The sequence below is a fragment of the Vombatus ursinus genome, unplaced genomic scaffold (genome assembly GCF_900497805.2).
Source record: "Vombatus ursinus unplaced genomic scaffold, bare-nosed wombat genome assembly UNPS02001287.1, whole genome shotgun sequence".
Taxonomy (NCBI): Eukaryota; Metazoa; Chordata; class Mammalia; order Diprotodontia; family Vombatidae; genus Vombatus; species Vombatus ursinus.
Genome location: NW_020941065.1, coordinates 10,872,168 through 10,883,771, shown reverse-complemented (window position 1 = coordinate 10,883,771; position 11,604 = coordinate 10,872,168). Strand labels below are relative to the sequence as shown.

The 11,604-nt window shown below is 44.9% G+C and overlaps 1 protein-coding gene across 1 annotated transcript in view; it reads left to right on the top strand.

The window, feature by feature from the left end:
- Positions 1–2,320: 2,320 nt before the first annotated feature.
- The window catches only part of CORO1C (coronin 1C), an 88,733-nt gene continuing 79,449 nt past the window's right edge, over positions 2,321–11,604 (top strand). The window contains exon 1 of the mRNA XM_027864347.1: positions 2,321–2,396. The gene's annotated coding sequence lies outside the window, so the exon portion shown is untranslated. The remainder of the gene's footprint in view (positions 2,397–11,604) is intronic.

The following is an 11,604-nucleotide window of genomic DNA, read 5'->3' as shown; positions in this document are numbered from 1 at the left end:
ATACAAGGAAAGGCAAAAGACAGTTCCCGTCCTGAAGGAGCTCACAATCTAGTGGGAGAGATGTCAGTCAGTCAGCATTCATTAAATTTTTCAAAACTTTTTCAATGTTTTTCAATAAATTGGCATCCTTTGTGATCCTCAATATTTTATTTTGTGCATTTAAAAATATGATTCCGAGAAGGGCTCCATAGACTTCACCAGACTGGCTGCCAAAGCGGACCATGACACAAAGCAGGGTAAGAGGCCCTGCTTTAATTAATGATTAGATGTGGGTTAGCAGGCTCTGCCAGCCCAGAACAGGCTTTGGTAATAATAACTTGACTCTTATGAGGCCCCTTAATGTTTGCCAAATGCCTTGTATGTAACATCCCTCTTAACCTCACTCTAACCCTGTGAGGTAGGGTCTTGGGATTGCCCCCTTTTACAGATGAGGAAACTGAGGCTCAAAAATGGTAAGGTGTTTTTGCTTTTTTGGTTTTTTTGCACATGGTCAAACAGTATCTTAGGTGAGATTCATACTGAGGTTTTCCTGACTGCCAGTCCAGCACGATAATCCACTCTTTACCACAATGCCTGGTAGGTGAAACTGTGCCCCTGCTCTGAAGACCTGGCAAAAAGGGAGCATAACCAAACCACATTTAGTCTTTTCTAGCTTCAAAGAGGTGAATCATAGCATTAGAGGATTCTTAAACGTCAGAGCTAGAAGAGACCTTAAAAATCATCTTGTCTTAGTATCATAGGGTCAGTCCATCAACACGTATTTATTAACCAAATACAATATGCCAGGCACTGTGCTAAATGCTGAGGATACAAAGAAAGGCCAAAAAAAAAAAAAAAAGAATCCTCTGCCCCCGACCTCAAGGAGCTCTCACACTAATGATTACACTTTAATCTGGCTGAGTTTGACACCTCTGATCTAGTCGGCTCCCCCTTACATTTGCAGAAGGAGAAGCAGAAAAGTAAAGATGCCTTGCCCATGGCTACCACATGGCAAGACAGCGTGGTGCTGTCCAGACTATAGATTTAGAGCTAGACAGAACACTGGGGAAATCATCTCATCCAGCCCCATTGTTTTACAGAAAAAGAAATTGAGGTCCGGAGAGGTAAATTTGGTCACCGCCAGACCAGACTATAGCAATCAGAGTTTATTTTTTATGTAGAGGGGAAAACAGGCTTAATTAACTTACCCAAGGTTACATATGTAGCAATAATAAAACATTTTAAAAAAATCTCTTTTGTCGGGGCAGTTAGATAGGGCAATGAATAGAGCACTGGCCCTGTAGTCAGGAGAACCTGAGTTCAAATGACGTCTCAGACACTAGATACCTACTAGCTACAGTGATCTTGGGCAAGTCACTTAAACCCTATTGCCTTAGGAAAAAAGAATAAAATCTCTTGTCCCTCAGTACCATCTTGGGAGGTAGGTGGCTCATTTTCCTCATTTTACAGATGGGGAAACTGAGGCTGAGAGAGGTCAAGTGACTTGCTCAGGGTCACACCCTAAAGCACCTGAGGTCACATTTGAACTCAGTTGGTCTTGTAGGTCCAGAGTGCTATCCTCTGCACCATCCAGGTGCCTCTAATAACCAAGGCAGGATTCGAACTCAAGGCCTCTCACTTAGGAGCCCCGAGTTCTTTCCAGGTTTACTAGTTTCCCACTGAACGGGGAGGAGCTTTGGAGAGCACTAGGTGTGACTGGGAAAGGAAAGGAGGGCGGGGTGGGCATGTGAGCCAGGGCGTAGGTCTAGGTGGTGGGGCACTCCCAGCTGCCCCATGCCGCTCCTTGGCTGAGGAGGCGGGGCCAAAGACTCAGTGGGAGGGGTTTTATGGAAGCAGTGGGCGTGGCTCTGAGAAGACGGTAAGAACGCAAGGAGGCCGCCTAGGGAGTTTCTGGGGAGAGTGGGCGGAGCTCCATGGTGCTGGGCGTGGCTTAGCCCTGGGGGGGAGGAAGGAGAGACCGGGAGTACGCGGAGCGCATGCGCATTATCATTTGCTAGAGCCTGGGGAAGCAGACAGGGCGGGGCCTGAAGCCACCCCTCCCCGTGATCCAGGGGCGAGGCTAAAGCAGGCGCTGTTCTGTCCCGCCCCCACCTCTGGGCAGGGCAACCCTTGGCTAGGGCGGTGGCCCTTGGGGAGGAGGCGGGGCTTGAGCGGGCGCCGTCTGCCATCGCCCCTCCCCTTGGGCGGGCCCGGGGGCGGGGCCAGGGGCCGGAGGCGGTGCTCGCGTCCCTCTCGGCGATCGGCCCCGCCCCCGGGCCGCGCGCTCCCCCGCGCGCCGCGCCGCCCTCAGTGCCAGGCGGGAGGCGGCAGCGGTTGGACGCTCGCTCGGCGGCTGCGGAGCTTGCGGGACTTGGGCGGCGGCGCCTCGGGCTCCTGGCGCGGGCACCTCTAGGCAGGTGAGCCGCGCGGGCAGGGGGGGAGGCCGGGGTCTGGCAGCCGGGCCTAGGCGGGGCTGCCGGGCTTGCTGCTGGGGGGTGGGCGCAGGTGGGGCTCTGCGGCCGGGGAGCCGGGCGGGGGCCGGGGGCTAGGGGCTAGGGACCGGGGGCCAGCCCGCCTGCCTCGGCCCTTTCCCTGCTCCGCGCTTCTGCCCGTCCCCTCTTTGTCCCCCCTGTGCCAGGGGGGAAGCTCCTCTCACTCCCCTTCCCTCTCCCCCTTCCCCACCTCCCCCTGACTCTCCTCCCTCCCCTCCCCCTACCCCGCCTCCTTTCCCCCTCCCCCCGCCTCCCTTCCCCCTTCCATGCCTCCTTTCCCCTTCCCTTTTTCCTCCTCCCTTCCCCTTCCCTTTTTCTTTCCCCTCTTCCCTGCTTCCTCCCCCTTTCCCTTCCTTTCCCCTTTCCCCTCCCCCTTCCCTTCCTTCCTTTCCTTTTCCCTTCCTCCCTTCCATTCTCTTTTCCCTCCCCCTTCCCTTCCTCCTCTCCCCCTTTCTTCCTTTCCCTACTTCCTCCCCTTTCCCCTCCCCCTTTCCTTCCCTCCTGCCCTCCCTTTCCCTTTTCCCCCTTTCCTTCCCTTCCCCTTTGCCCTTTCCCTATATCTCTCTTCCTTTCCCTTCCCTCTCCCTTTAACCCTTCCTCCTTTCTCTTCTCCTCCCCTTCCCTTTCTTCTCCCCACTCCTCCCTTCTTCCTCCTCTTTCATTTCTTCCCCTTCTCTCTCCATCCCTCTGTTAATATGTCTTGCCGTTTCGTCCTCCTCCTGCCCTTCCCTATCTCCTCATTTCTCTTCCTAGCTTCAGTGATTTGAATTTGTTCAGGGAAGCAGACTGACAGGCTCAGCAGAACCCCAGAAGAAAAGGGGGCCTTTCCAGGCCTCAGCCCCTTGTGGTCCTGCCCTGGGAAAGGAAACCCTGCTGAGTGTACTGCGTGCATCTTGGTGTAGAGCACTCACACACCCTATATTTGGCCTTAACTGTAGGCCGCCCATTTCGTGTAGTGTATGGAAGTGCCCGGCATGTTAAATACTCAAGTCTTAGTTGAAAGCAAATTGGGAGAGGTTCTCTTTGCTCACTCCTTAGGAGAATTAGGCAAAACTCCCTTTTTTCTGTACGATTTTTTTTTTATCAGAATTAAGTTTTGTTGTCCTTTTTCTTTTACACTGGTACAGAGTGACGATATTTATTAAGGGTGATAGTTATATAAAAAAAAATCATATCCTTTTATGGTGTAGACTTCATGCCTGAGACCACATTTGTCTTCTCTAAATCAGTAATGGCAGAAATCTTAGGCACTCTGAGAATGAATTTCATTGTCCTCACCCTACAGATCACTCACTCTCCTGACACCAACATCTAATATAATAGAGGGGGAAATGATTAAGTATAGGCAGTTGCTTTGTACCGTCTGCTCAGTTGCAGCGACTGCATTCCATATTCATCTATATCCACCATAAAACTAAGAAGGGGGGGGGTTGAATCCTCCACAATCCACAGACCTATTTCAGAAGAAAGTGACTTAGGAAGAGGTTTTATTCTCTTACTTGTAGCTGTGTGTTGTGGACTTTGGCCCTGATTCCAGTGGTTATGGGAATATGAGTAATAAAATGAAATAAAAGTTAATTTGATCGGATTGCAAATAGTCATTTAACTGAAGTATTTTGTCCTAGCCGTTTTTTTACAGATGATTTCTTAAAGAGTGGTTTAAAGGTCAGATACTCACATTTATTAATAAATTCAGAATGGGTTCTTGTGGGGTGTATGCATTTTTGATTGCTTGAAGTAAAGGCCTTTTGGATTTTAATTGATTGTAGAAATACTGCTCATGATAGTCAATTTTTAATAATCATTTGTTAAATTGCATTCTGATGGCTTTAATGAGCGTTTATGTCTGTTCCTTTATATATAGTTTCGGATCAGATTCTTTTTTAGCAAACGGCCTTTCCAAACGCTATTGAATTTTTTTTTTTTTTTTTCGTTAAATCTTCATGCTTACTGCATCTGTCACTTCTGGGATCTGCTCCAAGCATGAGGTGGAGATTCACTATAATGCCAATGAAATGGAATGCTCTAAAAGAAGGATAAGTGATCAGTTCCTAGTTCTATAGTGAGGAATGTAAAAGATGTTATTTGATAGTTTGCTAGATGCTAATTAGCATTTAAAGCATATGTGTGGCTTTTTGGACAGTTTTGCCTCTTTTTTTTCTCTTCCCATTTATCATGTGAAGATCAATTTGTACAGCCCTTATTCAGAGCCTGAGAAACCTTTCAGTCCCATTTGGTGACCTCAACATAGGCCACTCCCTCCATTTAAGAATGCTGTCTGTTATTTGTGAACAGAACCTTTTAAACCTAAGAAGTCTTTTGTAGATGGAAATCTTGAATATCTATGAATATTTCAGCACCTCCTAGTACCTTGGATGTTAAGTAATTGCATCTCTCAGGATTTTCCTTGCCCTAGTTCAGTTCAGATCCTTAACAGGGACGGAGCATGATTCCATATTTCCTTTTCCAGTGCTCACTTTGTACTTTGGTTAGACATTGTTTCAACCTTAAATCACAGCCTCGTCAACCCTTTGACATCAAAAGCCAAATGTGAACTTCATTTGGGTTAGCGGAGGCTTCATATTGGTTCCTTTTAATGCTGTGCCTTCGAAGAGAGCAGGATCTGTACCCTGAGGGCAGTGGACGTCACTGACTATTACTAATGAATGAATAAGCTACCCTTCTTTCTTAAGGTTGAAGGAGCTTGGGGGGGGGCAGTTTTTGTCCGGCTTTTTGCTTCCCACCTCAGCAGCCAAACCTAGCACTTGGAAAAAATTATTCAGATGTAAAAACCAAACATGGTAAGCACTTTCCCTAGGGCAGAGAATCCAATTTGTCTAGGTGTTTTTCACTTTATCAACAGCAATGACTGGCACGTAGCCTGTGTGAGGGCAGATTGCCAGGGAATACATTGAGTGTGGTACATTTCAGTGACCACAGAGAGGCTGTTCTGACATTGGGGTCACACCTGGTCTTATCTCGGGGCCTTTTCACAAGTGACAAAGGGTGTAAATTGGATTTTGCTAGCACATGTTTTCTCTTTTTTGGGGGGAGGAGGGTTAGTTTAGTCTTTTTCTCTGGTAATTTCGAAGCCATCTTTAGTGTTTTGCTTTGTTTTGTTTTACTTTTTAATGTGGCCTATTTTGAAATCATTTCGAGAAACGTTCTTTTGTCCCGAACAACATTCCTGTGAATTCTGAGAACTCGTTTGGCTTCTTTGGGGGCACATTTTCTTCTGATGGTTCCTGTACATTAAAGTGATTGGATACCCAGTACAATCAGCATCATCTTGGCAAATTGGGCCTAGTGAATTAATTATTGGTATTTTTAGAAAGTTTCTTATTCTGATGAAGGTTCACATATTTTCGCGATCATTGTTATGGAGGCAGAGGGTTAGATGAGTCCTGGGTTTGAATTTAGGGGTTCTTGTGGGCCCATCCCCAGCTTTAGGGGGGAACTTTAGAGGCTCTCTAGATAAGGGGTTCTTAACTTGGGTTCGTAAACATGATTCTTAAAAAATATTTTGAAAATGATTTCAATATAATCTGTTTCCTTTGTACTCTTAGTTTTTTATTTTATGCATTTAAAAACCTTATTTTGAGAGAGGGGTCCATAGTTTTTACCAGGCTACCACAGTGGTCCTTGACATCAGAATGGCTAAGAATCTGATTTAAACCTGAAACAGAATCCTCTCAACAGCAGACTTGAGAAAGCCATCCAGCCTTTGCTTAAAGTCCTCCAGTGAGGGGCGGCAGCACGTTGTCTCCCAAGATAACCATTTCAATTTTGCTTCCATCCAACCTGAATTTGTCTCTTCCTAGCCTTTGCCCTTTGCTCTCCTGGGGCTGGATTTAGTATGGGTCTTCTCTCCCCCCAGTTTGTTTGACCCCCTGCTCTAGGTTAAACATTCCTGGTTCCTTAAGCCAGTCCTTATATAGCATGGACTGGACGCCATTCAGCATCCTGGTGGCCATCCACTGAACAGTCTTCCTTCCTCAAATACGTCCAGAAACAAACATGCACAACTTCCTGAGCCTCAGTTTCTTCATCTGTAAAATGAGGATCATGATATCTGTAGCACTTGCCTCCCAAGGTTGTGGTGAGGAATCAATGATAGAGCATGTGTGTCATGTATGAAGCATTCTGTAAATGCTGGTTTTTATACCTTGATGATAGACCTTTAGACCTGAGAGGGGTCCATCTCAATCCAATGCCCCCTTCATTTTATAGCTGAAAAATTAGATAACATAGATGCTGCCATTAGAATAAAAGGCAAATGTCTTTTTTTCTGATGCTAAGAACTTGCTAAAACCAGAACCATGAAGTCTTAGCCCTCCTTCTGTTAGAACTGAAGTTGAATTGCTAGAGGATTATATGGGGAAGAGGAGGGAAAAACCCTTTAATATGAGGGAAGGAGAGAAATGTGGGAAGTGTGAGAGTATATTAAGCATGTCTGCAATGCATCAGTAGGTCCAAAGGAAAAAGGCTTCTCTTCCAGACAAACAACTCCAACTGAGAACGGACATGCATTTTAAGCTCGTGGCCAAAGATGGACACAGCCGTGGTTCGACAGGAAGTGGCAGTGTTGAGAGATAGTCGAAATTGTGGTTCTAATCATCAGGGCAGAAGCTTGGTCTAAAGCCTGTTATAATCCTGTGGAAATGCAGGCTGGCTGGGAGTGATATCAGGTTTTACATTCACATCTTTTGTAATTCAAAGGAATGAGAAGCCTCAGTGGGAAGGGGTGGGTAGACCTTTATACAACCAAAGGCATGAGTACGAACATAAAATAAACTTTGGGGGGGTTGGCTAAGTACATTTTACTTTTTGCATAATAACTCATGTGTTGTAGCACTTTATTTATTTATTTTTTTTTTTAGGCAATTGGGGTTAAGTGACTTGCCCAGGGTCACACAGCTAGTAAGTGTCAAGTGTTTGGTCTGAGGCCGGATTTGAACTCAGGTCCTTCTGACTTCAGGGCCGGTGCTCTATCCACTGCGCCACCTAGCTGCCCCCACTTTATTTTTTTTTTTAAAGTGAAGGCTTAGAATCCTAGAATGTTAACATGGGATGAGATACTCTGATCTAACTTTTTCACTTTATAGATGGGAAAACGGAGGGCCCAAAGCTTCTGTTTGCTTAAGGTCCCACAACTAGGCTGTGGTCAAGCCTGGACTAGAGGGCAGGTCTCCTGTTGGCCCTGCCACTTAGTGCTCTTAAAATACGCCACACTGTTTCCTGGGGTGTCTCAGTTCATTTGCATCTCTCCACTGATTGATCACATGCAGTTTGAATCTCAGTGTTCTCTTTCTCATCATTGACCTTCCTCCTCCTCAAAGCATTCCCAATCCACCGGCTTCAGTTACTTTCTTTTAGTTAATCAACTATAATTTTTAGAAAATGATGCTTTCTTTTGTATTGCATTCTGATTTTGGATCCAGATTTTCAAGGGCTTTGTTGAAATTCCGAAAATAGATTATTTTAGAAATTCTTACATTGAGCTTTACGTGGATTTTCTCTTTTGGGCATTTGGATACATCACATTAGTTTTAATGAAGTATTTCCTTAATTCCACAGTCTGACCACACACGAACACTGGTAATAATTGTAGCCTATTGGTTATTTAAAGGACTAATAATATTCCTGTGTTCTTTTGAGGACCCGTACAGCTCTGACACATGTATGATTCTTGGTTCTCTTCTGAATACATCCTATTTTGAGTGCTCAGAACTGGCAGTACTGTGTAGTATTGATAAGAAAAAAATATCAAAAATCAGACAGGAGCAGCTAAAGTCCAGTCCTGACAAACTATACCAGTTGTAAAAGACCTAATTAAAAGCACCAGAGATTAGGAAAAGATGGTAATTGGTTCAAAGCTGGACCAGGCAGGCTCTCTGGGGACTCAAACCAGACGGGGTGGACTGTGCACTCGAGCACTTCGGATTGAGAGTCTTTCACCAACATGAAGTTGAACATTTATTTCCAGGTCTGAGCAACTGTTGAGGTTTTAGTCCTTGATCAACAAAATCATAGCATTTGAATTATTCTGAACAACTATAAACACAGATTTTAGGTACAGGAAGCAAAATGGTGACGTATGACGTGGAGGTTTTTTCACTCAGAGTCCTAGGAGTAGCTTGAAACAATTCATACTTCCTCTCTTCCAGCAGGTCCCCCCCCCCAAAAAAAACCCAACAAAAACCAAAAACAAACAAACCCAAACCCACTTGAGACAGAAGTTTGGTGTCATTTTAGGTGAGAGTTTACATGATTCTTTAATGTCTAAAAGGAGTTTTTCATTTCCCCCATATATAAGCATAAGGTAGTATGTTTGCTAATAATTTTTGTAAAGTAAAAATTCATTCACTATTTGCTTCATAGTAAGATAAAAAACACATTCCTCCGCATGATTGTCAGACATTCTTACTTAACAAAGATCCCAATTCCTTTCATTCTCGGGAACTTAAAAGAATGGGAAGCAATTTATTAATTAAAAAACATAGCTATCTGATGCTGTAATAACATGTCGCAGCAGTAACGTTCACACATGCCTTGTCAGACATCTAGTAAGTAGGGGCATCTCTTAGGAAGCCCTGCCCCTTGAGAAGCTCCATGTTGTATTCATTTTGTGGTTCATCATGGTATCCTTCTCTTGCTGTGGGCATATTCATTTTTCTTGGTAAACGAGAGAGAGTGTAGATCCTCTTGGTGCTGGCCTCATCTTTTTAAGGTGGTATTTAATGAGCTAATGCCTTGTCTGCTTTGGACATGCACGGTGTTCTGTACCATGGGGCCCTTTTCTCCATGCAGCATGGGTATTTCTCAGTCATTGCACTAGAACTTCTGCATTTTAAAAACTGACTTCATTTCCCCTTCCTCCCCATGGTCCACATCTCCCTCATCCCCTTCTCCCTTTGCTTCTCCTTTGCTGGAAAGCACTGGAGATAAAGTCTTTGGTGGTGGTGGTTGTTTTAAACAGATCCGTAGTGGCTTTGGGCTTTTCCCCAGACTGCCAATTTGCTGGTGCATAAGGCTACAAATAAAGAAGTTTTAAATGTATTTGCTGAATTAAATTGTAAAGTTGATGGGAATGAAATAATATGCTGGCCTGGCGAAGGATGTATGAATCACAGAATTCTTCAGTAAAGATGGACATACTAGAACCCTGACGCAGTTACTATTTAGTAGGCAGCTTGGCCGGACTGCCCCCCCACTGCTTGTGAATGGATTCTAACCCGAGTTTCTTACTTATTTTTGTTGGGGATTTAGAATTTCTTTTCCCTTTGAAACAATGTTACCAATGGTGGGTAGGGTAGGCTGGGCCACAGAAACAGCCTGCTTTTACCCCTAACGTGACTGAAATCTCCCACTCACTTGAATTCTGAAACATCCATCAAGCTTTGTACCTTCAGATGGGAGAGCGAGAAAGTTTATATACAGTGCCATCCTTGCCCTCATAGACCTGCCATAAACACTGATGTTTCATACAGTAGCCCAGAATAAAAGTATGAGAAAGTTACCAGAAAAGTGCCATGGGAGATGCCAAGTGAAGGAAAGTGGCTACGAATGATTTCAGGTAAGGAACATGTGGCCTCTAGATCCTCAAGTGTGGCATTTTGACTGAGTCCACGTTTTACAGAACAAATCCTTTTATGAAGGGGATTTGTTCTGTGAAAAAATGAAAAAGCCTGGAGGCCGCAGGTTCCCCACCCCCGGATTAGATTTAGGAAAGCTTTCTAGGGGGTAGCTCTGGAGTGAGGCAGCAGGTAGAGGGAAAAGCAAGGAATCTATGTGGGAGGGCAGGGTAAGTAGTTTGCTTTGGTCCCAGTGTGGAATATATAAAGAGTTGAACCAAGAAATAAGGTGGGAAAGTCAGGCTGGTGCCAGATTGTGGAAGGCTTTGCCAAGAAAAGGCTGTTCAGCTGTTTTTGGAAATTAGTGTAATTTGGGATCCTGAGTCTTGTTCAGTACATGACCGGCCTCTGAGACCTACATCCTTCTTTTCTGGATGCACAGCTGGCCCTAGACAGAGTTTTGAAACAGGCCAAGTTTATATCTTTGTTAAACTTCCCACCTGTCTTTTTGTGTCCTAGTGTCTGCCAAACTCCAACAGTTTCTTGTTCCAAAATTATCTAACTCTTCTCACGCCTCCTCTGTGGATGATCATTCTCGTATAGAGGTCGTGTGCAGTGGGGCCTGCCTGTGGACAAAAACTCAGCCCTACTTCTTAGCATCGCTTTCTCTGTCTTTCACAGACTCAGAATTTTAGCATTAGAAGGGACTTTAGAAGCCATTTAGCTCAACCTGTACCTGAAGAATTCCTTCTACAACTCTGCTTCTAAGTAAAGGCTGCCAGTGAAGGGGGAACCCCGATGCTCCTTAGGCAGCCTTTCAGTCTTCTCACAGTGGACCTAACAGAAGATTTTTTTCCTTAAATCAAGCCTAAATTTGTTTTTTGGCAGTTTCCACTTCAACCTTAGTCTGGTCCTCTGAGACCAGGCAGAATGATTACATTTCTTCTTTCACATATCCATTCTTTGAACATTTGAAGACACTTGTCATGTTTCCCCTCTTCTCACTCTCTACCCCGTCTCCGGGTAAACACCTGCAGTTCTTTCAGTGAATTCTCATATGGCTTTGAGCAAAGCCCTTTACCATCGTAGTTGCTCTTCACTACAGCTTATCAACGTCCTTTCTAAAATTTGCCACCCACGACTGAATCGAATACTCCAGATGTGATATGACCCAGGCAGAAGACTATAATCACTACCATATTCTTGGAAGCTGTACTTCTCTCTGTCTCTCCTCTTTTTTTTTTTAAGCTGTACCTCTCTTGATGTAGTCTACAAGTGTGTTTCACTTTCTTGGCTGTCATGCCATCCTGTTGGCTCATTGAACTTAGGGTATACAGACCCCCCTGAGGCGCCCACTCCACCTACTGGAGAGCATCGTCCAAATTGACATCAGTTAACATTCTTCACTCAGCTGTCAGATTTATCTTCTAAAATGCAGAGTCATCTGCCTTTTCAGTCTACTCTAGTGGCTCCCTATTACCTCCAGAATCAAATATAAAACCCCCAATCTGGCTTTTAAAGCTCTTCCTTCCTTTCCAGCCTTACGCTTTACTCCCCTC